The 15,458-nt window shown below is 36.1% G+C and overlaps 1 protein-coding gene and 1 long non-coding RNA gene across 3 annotated transcripts in view; one reads left to right on the top strand and one right to left on the bottom strand.

Moving 5' to 3' along the window:
- LOC123685567 (chondroadherin-like) overlaps positions 1 to 15,458 on the bottom strand; it is a 141,945-nt gene that overhangs the window by 11,529 nt on the left and 114,958 nt on the right. The gene's annotated exons all lie outside the window — the stretch shown is intronic.
- LOC123685569 overlaps positions 413 to 15,458 on the top strand; it is a 95,641-nt gene continuing 80,595 nt past the window's right edge. Inside the window, exon 1 of the long non-coding RNA XR_006748327.1 lies at positions 413 to 577. This is a non-coding gene — a long non-coding RNA (uncharacterized LOC123685569). The remainder of the gene's footprint in view (positions 578 to 15,458) is intronic.

Raw genomic sequence — 15,458 nt, 5'->3', positions numbered from 1 at the left:
ACATGAAGTACTGGTAGCTTGGGACTCTATCTCTCAAGAAGAAATGAATCAATAAATAATCGCGGTGGAAAAACATTATTAACAAATTTATTTAAAAAAATTGTAAACTCTTCTTTTGTTTCTGCAAATTTCAATCATTTAATCTTTGGTTTACGAAAAAAAAAAAATATATATATAAACAGCTCCTTCTGGGTGGTGCAGTCTCTTTGTGAGTTAGTATATGTATTGGATTTGCTCCTTACTTGATGGAAATTCCTTAAAAATAAAATAAAACAAAGTTATTTCCACAAAACTGTGGCTTCTTCAGAGAACATTACTTCAGATAACACAACAGAGCCTGTGAACCAACTTATACAGCTGAAAAAATTTGAACGTTGATCGAAAAATAACATAATGAAACTTTGCAGGTTTGTTGGATATTTGCCGCCTGGAATTTCCAACCTTTTTGATGATATTCAATAGATGTAACTATATCCGGAATCCACAAGTTTACTTGCAACTATTGCCTTATGGTTTATATTGGACAAACAAGAAAATCTTTCACTACGAGGAAACATGAAAACCGAAGGAGTTGTAAGTAAGTACTTTTGATAGTAAATTTTCAAGTTATGCGAATCATTTAAAAGATCAAAAATTCATAATGTGGATAGGAAAACTCAACTCTCGAAAAATTCAATGTTCGAAAATGAAATTCGAGGTATAGAAAATTTTACGAAAATTTTTGGACAAAAAATTTTTCAGGTGAGATCGAAATTCGGCTAATCAGAGATCGTTAATTATGGCATCGCTAACCGATTCTTCGTAGAACTTCCGGTTTTGGGGGAATTTGAACTCGAAATTTGGGAAAAAATTGAATTTGCCACTAAAAATCGTTATATCTCCTGAATTATTCGTCACAGATCCCTCAAATAAAAACGTTTTCAAACTTCAAGTTCCGCTCTGAAACATAGTGGAGTTTCAAGTGCGTAGCCCATGGCCAGAAGAAACGGCAGCTTCGGAAAAATTATCAATTTTTTCTTTGAAAGTTTCATATTTTTGCCTATAATTTATGAAATAATGTACTGACCGCACAACTGCAAGCATTTTCGTAATCTACATTGTCGAATCAATCAATAAAATGACACAATATTCCCATGAAAGAACTTTTATTTTTCAAAAAATTTTCAAGGGTCAGGTATAGAAAATTTTACGAAAATTTTTGGACGAGAAATTTTTCAGGTGAGATCGAAATTCGGCTAATCAGAGATCGTAAATTATGGCATCGCTCACCGATTCTTCGTAGAGCTCCCGGTTTTGGGGGAATTTGAACTCGAAATTTGGGAAAAAATTGAATTTGCCTCTAAAAATCGTTATATCTCCTGAATTATTCGTCACAGATCCCTCAAATAAAAACGTTTTCAAACTTCAAGTTCCGCTCTAAGACATAGTGGAGTTTCAAGTGCGTAGCCCATGGCCAGAAGAAGTGGCAGCTTCGGGAAAATTATCAATTTTTTCTTTGAAAGTTTCATATTTTTGCCTATAATTTATGAAATAATGTACTGACCGCACAACTGCAAGCATTTTCGTAATCTACATTGTCGAATCAATCAATAAAATGACACAATATTCCCATGAAAGAACTTTTATTTTTCAAAAAATTTTTAAGGGTCAGGTATAGAAAATTTTACGAAAATTTTTGGACAAAAAATTTTTCAGGTGAGATCGAAATTCGGCTAATCAGAGATCGTAAATTATGGCATCGCTCACCGATTCTTCGTAGAGCTCCCGGTTTTGGGGGAATTTGAACTCGAAATTTGGGAAAAAATTGAATTTGCCTCTAAAAATCGTTATATCTCCTGAATTATTCGTCACAGATCCCTCAAATAAAAACGTTTTCAAACTTCAAGTTCCGCTCTAAAACATAGTGGAGTTTCAAGTGCGTAGCCCATGGCCAGAAGAAGTGGCAGCTTCTGGAAAATTATCAATTTTTTCTTTGAAAGTTTCATATTTTTGCCTATAATTTATGAAATAATGTACTGACCGCACAACTGCAAGCATTTTCGTAATCTACATAGTCGAATCAATCAATAAAATGACACAATATTCCCATGAAAGAACTTTTATTTTTCAAAAAATTTTTAAGGGTCAGGTATAGAAAATTTTACGAAAATTTTTGGACAAAAAATTTTTCAGGTGAGATCGAAATTCGGCTAATCAGAGATCGTAAATTATGGCATCGCTCACCGATTCTTCGTAGAGCTCCCGGTTTTGGGGGAATTTGAACTCGAAATTTGGGAAAAAATTGAATTTGCCTCTAAAAATCGTTATATCTCCTGAATTATTCGTCACAGATCCCTCAAATAAAAACGTTTTCAAACTTCAAGTTCCGCTCTGAAACATAGTGGAGTTTCAAGTGCGTAGCCCATGGCCAGAAGAAGTGGCAGCTTCGGGAAAATTATCAATTTTTTCTTTGAAAGTTTCATATTTTTGCCTATAATTTATGAAATAATGTACTGACCGCACAACTGCAAGCATTTTCGTAATCTACATTGTCGAATCAATCAATAAAATGACACAATATTCCCATGAAAGAACTTTTATTTTTCAAAAAATTTTTAAGGGTCAGGTATAGAAAATTTTACGAAAATTTTTGGACAAAAAATTTTCCAGGTGAGATCGAAATTCGGCTAATCAGAGATCGTAAATTATGGCATCGCTCACCGATTCTTCGTAGAGCTCCCGGTTTTGGGGGAATTTGAACTCGAAATTTGGGAAAAAATTGAATTTGCCTCTAAAAATCGTTATATCTCCTGAATTATTCGTCACAGATCCCTCAAATAAAAACGTTTTCAAACTTCAAGTTCCGCTCTGAAACATAGTGGAGTTTCAAGTGCGTAGCCCATGGCCAGAAGAAGTGGCAGCTTCGGGAAAATTATCAATTTTTTCTTTGAAAGTTTCATATTTTTGCCTATAATTTATGAAATAATGTACTGACCGCACAACTGCAAGCATTTTCGTAATCTACATTGTCGAATCAATCAATAAAATGACACAATATTCCCATGAAAGAACTTTTATTTTTCAAAAAATTTTTAAGGGTCAGGTATAGAAAATTTTACGAAAATTTTTGGACAAAAAATTTTCCAGGTGAGATCGAAATTCGGCTAATCAGAGATCGTAAATTATGGCATCGCTCACCGATTCTTCGTAGAGCTCCCGGTTTTGGGGGAATTTGAACTCGAAATTTGGGAAAAAATTGAATTTGCCTCTAAAAATCGTTATATCTCCTGAATTATTCGTCACAGATCCCTCAAATAAAAACGTTTTCAAACTTCAAGTTCCGCTCTGAAACATAGTGGAGTTTCAAGTGCGTAGCCCATGACCAGAAGAAGTGGCAGCTTCGGGAAAATTATCAGTTTTTTCTTTGAAAGTTTCATATTTTTGCCTATAATTTATGAAATAATGTACTGACCGCACAACTGCAAGCATTTTCGTAATCTACATTGTCGAATCAATCAATAAAATGACACAATATTCCCATGAAAGAACTTTTATTTTTCAAAAAATTTTTAAGGGTCAGGTATAGAAAATTTTACGAAAATTTTTGGACAAAAAATTTTCCAGGTGAGATCGAAATTCGGCTAATCAGAGATCGTAAATTATGGCATCGCTCACCGATTCTTCGTAGAGCTCCCGGTTTTGGGGGAATTTGAACTCGAAATTTGGGAAAAAATTGAATTTGCCTCTAAAAATCGTTATATCTCCTGAATTATTCGTCACAGATCCCTCAAATAAAAACGTTTTCAAACTTCAAGTTCCGCTCTGAAACATAGTGGAGTTTCAAGTGCGTAGCCCATGGCCAGAAGAAGTGGCAGCTTCGGGAAAATTATCAATTTTTTCTTTGAAAGTTTCATATTTTTGCCTATAATTTATGAAATAATGTACTGACCGCACAACTGCAAGCATTTTCGTAATCTACATTGTCGAATCAATCAATAAAATGACACAATATTCCCATGAAAGAACTTTTATTTTTCAAAAAATTTTTAAGGGTCAGGTATAGAAAATTTTACGAAAATTTTTGGACAAAAAATTTTTCAGGTGAGATCGAAATTCGGCTAATCAGAGATCGTAAATTATGGCATCGCTCACCGATTCTTCGTAGAGCTCCCGGTTTTGGGGGAATTTGAACTCGAAATTTGGGAAAAAATTGAATTTGCCTCTAAAAATCGTTATATCTCCTGAATTATTCGTCACAGATCCCTCAAATAAAAACGTTTTCAAACTTCAAGTTCCGCTCTAAAACATAGTGGAGTTTCAAGTGCTTAGCCCATGGCCAGAAGAAGTGGCAGCTTCGGGAAAATTATCAATTTTTTCTTCGAAAGTTTCATATTTTTGCCTATAATTTATGAAATAATGTACTGACCGCACAACTGCAAGCATTTTCGTAATCTACATTGTCGAATCAATCAATAAAATGACACAATATTCCCATGAAAGAACTTTTATTTTTAAAAAAAATTTTAAGGGTCAGGTATCAATTTTACGAAAATTTTTGGACAAAAAATTTTTCAGGTGAGATCGAAATTCGGCTAATCAGAGATCGTAAATTATGGCATCGCTCACCGATTCTTCGTAGTACTTCCGGTTTTGGGGGAATTTGAACTCGAAATTTGGGAAAAAATTGAATTTGCCTCTAAAAATCGTTATATCTCCTGAATTATTCGTCACAGATCCCTCAAATAAAAACGTTTTCAAACTTCAAGTTCCGCTCTGAAACATAGTGGAGTTTCAAGTGCGTAGCCCATGGCCAGAAGAAGTGGCAGCTTCGGGAAAATTATCAATTTTTTCTTTGAAAGTTTCATATTTTTGCCTATAATTTATGAAATAATGTACTGACCGCACAACTGCAAGCATTTTCGTAATCTACATTGTCGAATCAATCAATAAAATGACACAATATTTCCACGAAAGAACTTTTATTTTTCAAAAAATTTTTAAGGGTCAGGTTTAATGAAACAGTTTATTGAATTTTGGCGAAAGTTATAACTTAAATGCAAAAAAATTGGACGAAATAATCAGTGGAAAAGTTTTATATGGGATATTTTGTATAGGAGTGACTCTATGTATGCCGGCAGCCAAATGAACTGAGATATTGGAATCGAATATTGCTCAACAAATTTGAGCTCTATTGAAGTTTCAATCGAACTGAAATTTCAATTCAACATCATGTTCCAATTGTGCATGGTATAGAAATGATATTATGGAAATTCAGATTAATGAACGAAATATTGACTCAGCCTGGGCAAGATGGCAGATACAGCGACTGCATGGCATGTTCTCGTACCGTAAACAATGCGCAATTGTAGGTAATCCTAATTTGTAAACGAATTGTTTATGAAATAACGGAATTAGGACGGTAAAGGTCTGAATTTTAAGGCTGCTGGGCTGAAACACTCCGGACTATGCAAATTCGCTGTTCACCCTCTGTATTCTCCCCCCCATACAAATTCCATATTTTGAATTGTTCGTTAGTGTCTGGAGTATGGCTCTATTTTATTCAGGGCTTATTTCTAGTTATCGTACATCAGACTTAGTCACAAGCACAGAGTTTCTCGAATATTGATACTTTTTATATTGGAGGAAGCTCCGAAGCGAATATTGAATGTATTAGCGATTTGCCACCTTTATATCAATTTGCATATACAGGGTGATTCACCGGGATGGCCTATCAGACGTTTATGGAAAACGAATCATAATTTCAAGCTGAAAATTTCCATGTTGGGAACAATGATCTTCCTCTCTGAAATATTTTCAGATCTCTGCAACTTTCGGTTATACCGAAAACAGACTACTACTTCCTCATATCAAATGGAACACCCAGTATATTATTGCATCATTAGATAGCTTTTTTGATGAAAATTTTGGCAATATGCCATATATTGCGTATTACCTGAACGGTTCATGAGTTAATGGGATTCGTATAAAAAAATGGTGGCGATGAGGTCTCACATTTCTTGAATATTTCGGCAGAAAAAGCTTTTTTCGAGAAAATTTATTAACCCTGTTTGTTCCTTCTTTGCTAAATTTAAAAGCCTCTTTTTTGTTTTTCTTATCACTTATTCCTACTTGAATTTATATGAACAAATGAAATAAATTCGAAACTGCTTGTTGCTCAGAAATGATTATTTCGGTCCTCATAGTTTTTCAGTATTTCAATTTAGAGAATAACTTTCAAACTTTGTGTTCTAATGCCATTGACAGATCTCCCAACGAGAACCCTTCAAGCGATAGACCTGTCAGCCTCTGGGGAGGCTTAATCAACGTAATCAGAAGGTCTTCCCCCCCAAGTCGAAATTTCTGGCCATCAAATATTCATGATTTTATTCGAAAAACGCCATAAGGAGGGCCCAGAAGGAACTCAGACTCTCATCCATCCTGTTCTCCAAATTCCATCAAGCTCGCTAAAACTCTTCGGATGGGACAACCATAAAAAATTTTGGGGTAGATTTAGGCCCGCTTTCACAACAAATAGGATTTAAAAGTTCAACTGGGCAGCGAATTGGATGCACAGGTGGTATATCAAAATGAGACAACGTTATAAGATTATACTGGGAGACTGTAATGGCTGCTGAAAATAAATTGGGGCTTTCTCAACATGCGAGGTGATTGCACATAAAAGGCTCATTCCAGTATCTTCTATCTTTGATCGTTGTAATAGACAGGGGACGTTCAATCTTCCTGTATTATGATGGAATTTATTACCGTCGAGTTTTAGAATGAGTGATGATCCTCTGTTGCGAACTCTTTTGTTATTTTAATTGTAAAAGATTGAGAATGTACGAGAAAACGTTCACCGAATAAAATAATTCATCTCCAACCTCATAATAATAGCTTTTCAATGTACATCAAATAATTCATTAATGACCTTTTTTTTGGCATGATTTCTTATTATGAATGCATGATTGTAATGGTCAACAGAACAGATAAATATCCAGCAGCAATTCGAATAATATCACAACATTACTGAAATGTGTTTTCGTATTTTCATTTTAACGTCTGTGCAGTCTTAATACTTTGTTGACAGGCCAATTGGAAAGTCCCCGGTTTACCATAGTAAAACACATTTTTTTGGCAAAATTCGACTTTATTATTCAACATAGTTGCCTTCGAGGGCGATACAGCGATTATAGCGATCTTCCAACTTTCGATACCATTTTTGTAATACGATTTGTCTTTCGCTTCAAAATAGGTCCCAGTTTTGGCGATTACTTCTTCATTGGCGCTAAATTTCTTTCCAGCGAGCATTCTTTTGAGAAAAAACACAACAGTCAGCTGGCAAGGTTATGGCATCAGTATTCTGGGATTGTCATCAAGACAATGCGCCGTGTCACAAATCAATGAAAACAATGGCAAAATTGCATGAATTGGACTTCGAATTAATTCTGAATCCACCCGTATTCGCCATATATGGCCCCCAGCGACTTTTTCCTGTTCTCAGACCTCAAAAGAATGCTCGCTGGAAAGAAATTGAGCGCCAATGAAGAAGTAATCGCCGAAACTGAGGCCTATTTTGAAGCGAAAGACAAATCGTACTACAAAAATGGTATTAAAAAGTTGGAAGATCGCTATAATCGCTGAATCGCATCGAAGGCAACTATGTTGAATAATAATATCGAATTTTGCCAAGAAAATGTGTTTTACTATGGAAGACCGGGGACTTTCCAATTGGCCCTTATTCTTTCTGACAATGGAAAAGATATCAAATGACCTGGTGGTTGGAAATCCATTTCTGTCGCTGAAGGTTAATTTGAAAGCTCATTACAAAATAAACTAGAAACTGCAGGAGAAATGCGAATTACTGAAACTGTCACATGTCCTTTCAATTGACTCAAATTGATTAGATAGAATTTTCAGATTCTCCTCGGAAATGCAATATTTTTGTCGGAACCAGGTATAGAAAAAATACGATCGTGGGAAGATATTCTCGCCTAAAGAATAAAATGAAGAAAACCGTGAAGTTATCTCGAAAATCGATACTAGAATTTCAAGTGGTAAGGTAGAATTAGAAAAGATGGGGGAAGATGCCTCTGAAATAATAAACCCTAGCGTTCTCATGGAAATCATTGACATTCATACTCGCTGATTCGGTAGGATTCCTGAGGGATTTAGGATCAGTCTGTGCACCTCGGGGCAATTTCTTCGACGTTTCCTGGAAGAAAAAAGGGTCCAGAGGGCGTAACTAGCTCATTGTGAAGATTTAAATCCACGTTGAAAAACATGCTAATGCGATTTTTGTATTCATTATATGCAGCCGGGTTATTTTATCAGTCGAAGGTATGTAAATACGCCAACTGAGAATTTAAATCGCGGTTGAACAGAGAAAAAAAAAGAATTAACGACCTCCAATTTGATTACGGTCCGAGGGCCAATCAATTAAGATATTTGGGCGGACCGCAAATGACTAATTTTGGGTGGAAAATTGCCACTATCTCGTCAGGAATTTGAATATTCAGAAGATTTTCCTTTATGTTACTAATCAAGGTTCGTTGTTTGAATTCCGAAATGAAGATTCGTTCTATTAGGCCCAGTTGGCCGATACCGGAAAATTTTCCAACGAAAACATAAAGGGTGTTTTTTTTCGAGGTATATAACTTTAAGTTGGCATACTGTTCAAGGTGGCGACCGATTTAACAGCTGTCAAGTGATTTATTCTCAGTTTGGTTGGGCAATTCATCATGAATAGGGTTTCAGGGTTTCATGAATGAACTAGAGAAAAACAATTATAACTATTTTGCAGCGATAATTATCGATATATGTACGTTCGAAGAAACTAGAAAAGAAAATGATATCATAATTTCGAAGTATCGAGTACATATGCACGAAGATACGCATTGGCGTACGCCCAGATTTCCATCAACTGTCTGACTCAGTTGAATATATAAAATTTGAAATGTAGCACGCTACAACTCACGCCTGAACAACACTTGCAAATAGTGCAATTTTATTTTGAAAATAATGGTTCTGTGCGGAATACGTATCGCGCCCTACGTCCATTTTATTTTGTTTAGCGATGAAGTGCACTTCTGGTTGAATGGCTACGTCAACAAACAAAACTGCCGCATTTGGAGTGAAGCAAATCCTCAAGTGTATGTCGAAACATCGTTACATCCAGAAAAACTGACTGTTTGGTGCGCTTTATGGGCTGGTGGAATCATTGGTCCGTACTTCTTCAAAAACGATGATGGCCAGAATGTTACAGTCAATGGTGTTCGGTAAAGAGCCATGATTACTAACTTTTTCATTCCTGAATTGAACAACCATGATGTCCAGGAGCTGTGGTTCCAACAAGACGGCGCAACATGTCACACAGCTTGTGCCACAATCGATTTATTGAAAGACACATTTGGTGATCGCCTAATTTCACGTTTTGGACCTGTGAATTGGCCTCCAAGATCTTGCGATTTAACACCGCTAGACTACTTTCTGTGGGGCTATGTGAAGTAATTGGTTTATGCGGATAAGCCACAAACCCTTGACCATTTGGAAGACAACATTCGCCGTGTTATTGCCGATATAAGGCCACAAATGTTGAAAAAAGTCATCGAAAATTGGACGTCCAGATTGGACTACATCCGAGCCAGCCGTGACGGTCATCATCATATTTGAAATGTAATGATGCCACAAAATTATCTTGCGGATAAATAAAATTCATGTCAATCGAATAATCCATCGTTGTTTTATTGCAATTTAAAGTTCTATAGCTCTAAAAAAAACCCCTTTATAAGTACTGGGTGTGAGTTTTGAAATGAGGAGGTAGTAGTATGTTTCCGTTATAACCGGAAGTTCTAGAGATCTAAAAATATTTTAGGGAGAAAGATCATTGTCTTAAACCCCAATATGCAAATTTTCAGCCCAAAATAATGATTAGTCTAATAGGCCATTCCGGTGAATCACCCTGTATAAAAGGAGAGGAGAAGGTTATTCCAAGCTCATTAGCTAGTTGTTGGAATAAGGCTTTTTCAGAAATAAATCCGAGGAATGCATGTAATTGAGTAAAATGAGCTGAGGATATGAATGGGGTCTGGAAAAAAAGATGGCGTCTTCCGTTTACTATTGCATCCCTCGGGAACATGGTAGATTACTCTGAATAGCCGTTTTCAGGATGAAAACGGCAACCGAGTTTTTCCGCACAGATCGATGTGATAAGGCTGATATATTTACGTAATCCAGAACATCTATCCCTAACCTAGATAAATCATTTTGAGGATTTCCTGATGATAATTAGAACAATTCATCTTCGATGCAGAGTTTTAACCCGGATTCGACTATTCTATTCCTATCCTTGATAAGGAAGAAAAATCTCGTCCCCTAACGTTTCTCCTTCCACTCACTCAGCAGACTCTCTCTAAATCTTCGGTGATAATGCCAAAGCCTATCATTGCCTCTTCAAAAATTGATTTTCTCAACGACTGCTACAGAATACATCTTATTCTGACTGAAATTCATTCCATCACTTGTTATTTGGAATTAATATAACGCAAATATTTCGATAACATAGAGAATAGAATCTGTGATCCAAATTGATTGTCGTATAAATTGCAGAAGCAGTGTTTCTGGCATATGAAATTGGTAATTTTTTTCTCTCGAATCGAATTGTCTCATCTTCGCTGATTTCCTGTCATGACGCGTTATTACAGGATCCAAGTTGGAGACTGAGCGACCAGCTGAGTTTTTATTGTTATTACAAACTTCACCACTTTTCCATTAATCGCTTCAGTGGATCAAATTGTCCCCTCTTAAATAGTTGATTTCGTTCTTTCTACACACACTTGGCACCATCAATCGTTTCTCCCCAATGGTGTTCCTCTATCACCACTTCCATTAAAAAAATTCTCCGGAGAAAATGGAAGGAGAAATACGGTTATACCATAAAATAATCCTAAAGTAATTTTGGATATATATTGGATGGAGTTTCCCCAGTAAACTTTCAAGGTAAAAGTGACTTTTATCGAACTTTTCGTGGAATGAAAACATTCAAGTTCAAATAACATCAAAGTTCAATACCTTCGATACTAGAGAAATTCAAGTTCATGTAAAAGGAATCACATTAAGGTTTTGGAGTTCAATTTTTGCCGGAAATTTGAATTTTTCGCAGCGAATATCGTTTTTAATCTGAGTTTCGTTGACAACTAATGAATAGATTAGATAAGTTTAGGGGCATGAACAATACCGGGGTCAAATTTATATCACGAATTTCCCATGTCGGGAATTTTACGATCCATTTATATCGAGCTCAATGCAAATTTGCCATATTACTTTTCTGTCACATTGTAAACCAGTTTCATCATTTTACGTGCAGAGATTATAATTCAGGGCGTATGGAAAAAATACACCGAGCGGAATACGGCAAATAGAAATTGAATTTTCTGAAGACTTAAACAATATATAATCCAACCAATATGTCAGCGGTTTTAATGAACTGGTCCGAACAATAACCTATGATTAGAGCTCGAATGCAAAATTACAATTTGTGAGCACGTTTACAATTCAGCTGCCCTAGATATTGATCAGCTACATACACGAGATTATTTCTAGGAAATATCGCGATCTAGTTGATATAGAGTTTGAAATATACTTCATAAAATTGATTTATTTCAATTATAAAATAAACAAGGGAAATTTTTTCAAATGTTAACGGGCCAATTGAAAATTCCGCGGTCTACCATAGTAAAACACATTTTTTGGCAAAATTCGATTTTATTATTCAACATAGTTGCCTTCGAGGGCGATACAGCGATTATAACGATCTTAGTACGATTTGATTTTCGCTTCAAAATAGGCCTCAGTTTCGGCGAATACTTCTTCATTGGCGCTGAATTTCTTTCCAGCGAACATTCTTTTTGAGGTCTGAGAACAGGAAAAAGTTGCTGGAGTTCAGATCTGGCGAATACGGTGGATGCAGAAGCAATTCGAAGCCCAATACTTGCAATTTTGCCATTGTTTTCATTGATTTGTGACACGGCGCATTGTCTTGATGACAACCTTTGCCCTTTTTTCTTCAAATGGGGCCGTCTTTTAACGATTTCATCCTTTAAAAGATCCAATAACGCTATAGAATAATCGCTGTTAATGGCCTGGCCCTTTTAGAGTTAATCAATGAATATAATACCTTGCGCATCCCAGATTACTAATGCCATAACCTTACCAGCTGACTGTTGTGTTTTTCCTCGCTTTGGATTCGGTTCATTGTGTGCAGTCCACTGAGCTGACTGTCGATCGGACTCCGGAGTGAAATGATGGAGCCATGTTTCATCCATTGTCACATATCGACGCGAAATTCAGGTTATTGCACTTAAACAGCTTCAAACACTGCTCAGAATCATTAACACATTGTTGCTTTTGATCGATTGTGAGCTCGCGCGACAAATATACGCGAAATTTGGCTCTCTAAATCGAATGTCAATAAGAACGGTAACATATACAGTGTGATAGCGCAAAGGAGTGGTAACACAGTTTTATACAAACTGAGTTAAGTGTTGTTTATGCGTGTCCATTTTCAGTTGGAGCGGAAATTGAACATCAAACGGAAAAAAATATAAGACAACGTCCTCGAAGATATTTCATCCTTCCGTAGCAAGACATATCAGGCTTTTATGTTTACTACCCAGTTTTTGGCACATCCCAAGAACACTATGTTTGTTTGTACGATTTCATCTCCCAACGGCCATAAGTAGAGGCGAGATATCGAACTATTAAAATGGAAAGTGGATGCTCCATAACATCCAGAAAAACATATAGTTCATAAATCGGATGTCCCTTCAGAGATATTCTTTTGTTCCCTGAGTCGAAGAAGAGAAATTTATGAAGGGAGATGTGGCTCAAATGAGCATTAATAGCTGGGGGAAAATCAGTGCGATGAAAATAAGTAATAAAAGAAGATTCCGTTTCCAGATAGGCAAAAAGGGGGATTGGAAATGCTTCGCAGTTCATAGCTGAAATATGCGATCTATAATTTAGAGGTTATTTTGATTGATGAGCTTATCATGTAAAATATGTGCTAGGCTGTCTGCAGAAGGCGCCAATCTTCCCTCCTCCGCCTCTATAGATCTTAGGGGTGCATCAGATGCGGGGATATTATACGACAAAGATCTTAGGCGCCAAACTTTCGAGGATTCTGATTTACCAACACAAATTATCAACCAACATTTTATGAACTGGAAAATCCACGTGGTGGAAAGAATTTTGAATGAATAAGTTACTGATTCCCATCGATTGTCTTCAGAGTTCAACAAAATGCGATTTTTTCGGGATGCAAGGGGAAAAGATTAAATTCTATGTTATTGAGGTCTGAAATAATTAGTATGTTTTTTTTATAGCCCATTAGATGGATTAATAATGCAACTACGGTCTCAACGTTGTATACACTTTCAAGAATCACGAAACCATATTTCAACGTAGATAAAAATTCCAGATTATATTTATTTATGTTTATTAGGTTGTTAGATTACCCACAGAAGATAAAACTTCATAGCTCTCGCTATAAAGTGCAATTCAACTCCAGCCAAAAAAAGGTGAAATCATTCACAATAATTGAGTTATTATGCGTTGAAATAAGATATTTTCATGAGCCCTATCAAAATAGCAACGCTTCAATTGGACAATTCAAATCACTCAAAAACTACAATGAAATTGTATGGTGATGGAAAATTAATAAAATATGGAGATAAATTTATAATGACTATCGAAATGATTCCATGAAAGGGCAATTCTAGCCGCTATGTTTATTAATACATTATTGAACTTGAATCTCCTCTCGACATTATTATATCATTTCGATCATTTGTTATAACAACAAATCCACATAAATTGCAGAACAAAAGCCAACCCAATCAAATATCATTATAGCAGTTGATGTTGTCGAGTGCGAAATAGAATTAAATTCATGGGATTGTTTTTCATTGAAACGGGAAATTCATATCCCATTCAGGTATCGATGGAAAATTTAAACTTGAATTATTCCAGTAGAATTTGAAGTGGGGAAAATGGTGTGAACAAACGTCGATGACCATCAGAATTGGTCTAGTCGGCTTTTCATCTGACGTTTCGTTTACTACTGTGGTAAAGATCTTCAGACGTTCATCCCCCTAATAAAATCGAATTTTGCCAAAAAAATAGACCGGGGGGGACTTTTCAATAGGCCTGTTAGTAAAAGCAGTTTTGATAGCAGGGAATGTTGACAAACGCAAGCAGAGCGAAACAACATTATGTTGTTTTTAAGAATCTGGGATAAAATATGAAAAGGCGGCCAGCAAACTGGGCCGAAATGCCGCCTCTCAAATAGAGGCGCCTGATACGTTCGCTGCACTGTTTCACCCCTAACGCCGGCCCTGGGAGCATGTTACCAGGATTTCCAAATTCATGGGCTTTAGAACAACAATATAAGGAAAAGTTTTGATTAGTAATTGCTCTAGAAATGATTGCCGTAATTAGTATTTGAGTGAAAGTTGCGAACACACAGCCTCCTGTACAAATCCCATAGCAATCTTTATCGAATTAAAAATTTCCACCAGAACGATTCCAATATTACCTAAAATCCAGAAGCAGTCGACGGAAATGGAATGCTAACGATCCCGATTAGCTCGAGAACATTTTCTCTGTTTGGTAAACTATCTGGTATTTGAAACTGAACTTTGCGTCTATTTTGGAAAGTTTAAAAGCTTGTAAAAGTTTCGGTTGCATATAAAGTTTGAATCTACTTAGCGGATTTTGGTAATTTCAAACCAATTAAGGCCATCGTTCCCAACTTAAATTGTAACTGTTGAATTATGAGCAAAGATGTTGATGTTTGTCGTCAGGATTATAGAGCTGATAATCCTGGAGGTGATGAACAAATCTCCGATATTTTAGGATTTCAAAGATACAATTCTAGGTTCCTAATGCCTAAAGCAAGGACGAATCCTGGCATCCCCATCAGATTTTTCAGTTCTATTCAATCTTTTCATTCCTGATAATAATAATAATAATAATAACACAGGAAAACCAAAAAATTGGGATTTTAGAGCTGATTTCAACTATCAAAGACCAATTGGAAAGTCCTCGGTCGACCATAGTAAAACACATTTTTTTGGCAAAATTCGATTTTATCATTCAACATAGTTGCCTTCGAGGGCGATAAAGCGATTAAAGTGATCTTACAACTTTTCGATACCATTTTTGTAGTACGATTTGTCTTTTGTTTCAAAATAGGCCTCAGTTTCGGCGATTACTTATTCATTGGCGCTAAATTCCTTTCCAGGGAGCATTCTTTTGAGGTCTGAGAACAGGAAAAAGTCGCTGGGGGCCAGATATGGCGGATACGGTGGATACAGAAGCAATTCGAAGCCCAATTCATGCAATTTTGCCATTGTTTTCATTGATTTGGGACACGGCGCATTGTCTTGATGAAACAGCACCTTTTTTTTCTTCAAATGGGGCCG

This window comes from Harmonia axyridis, chromosome X (assembly GCF_914767665.1).
Source record: "Harmonia axyridis chromosome X, icHarAxyr1.1, whole genome shotgun sequence".
Lineage (NCBI taxonomy): Eukaryota > Metazoa > Arthropoda > Insecta > Coleoptera > Coccinellidae > Harmonia > Harmonia axyridis.
The sequence above is the reverse complement of the archived record's forward strand: the minus strand, read 5'-3'. Positions and strand labels throughout refer to the sequence as shown.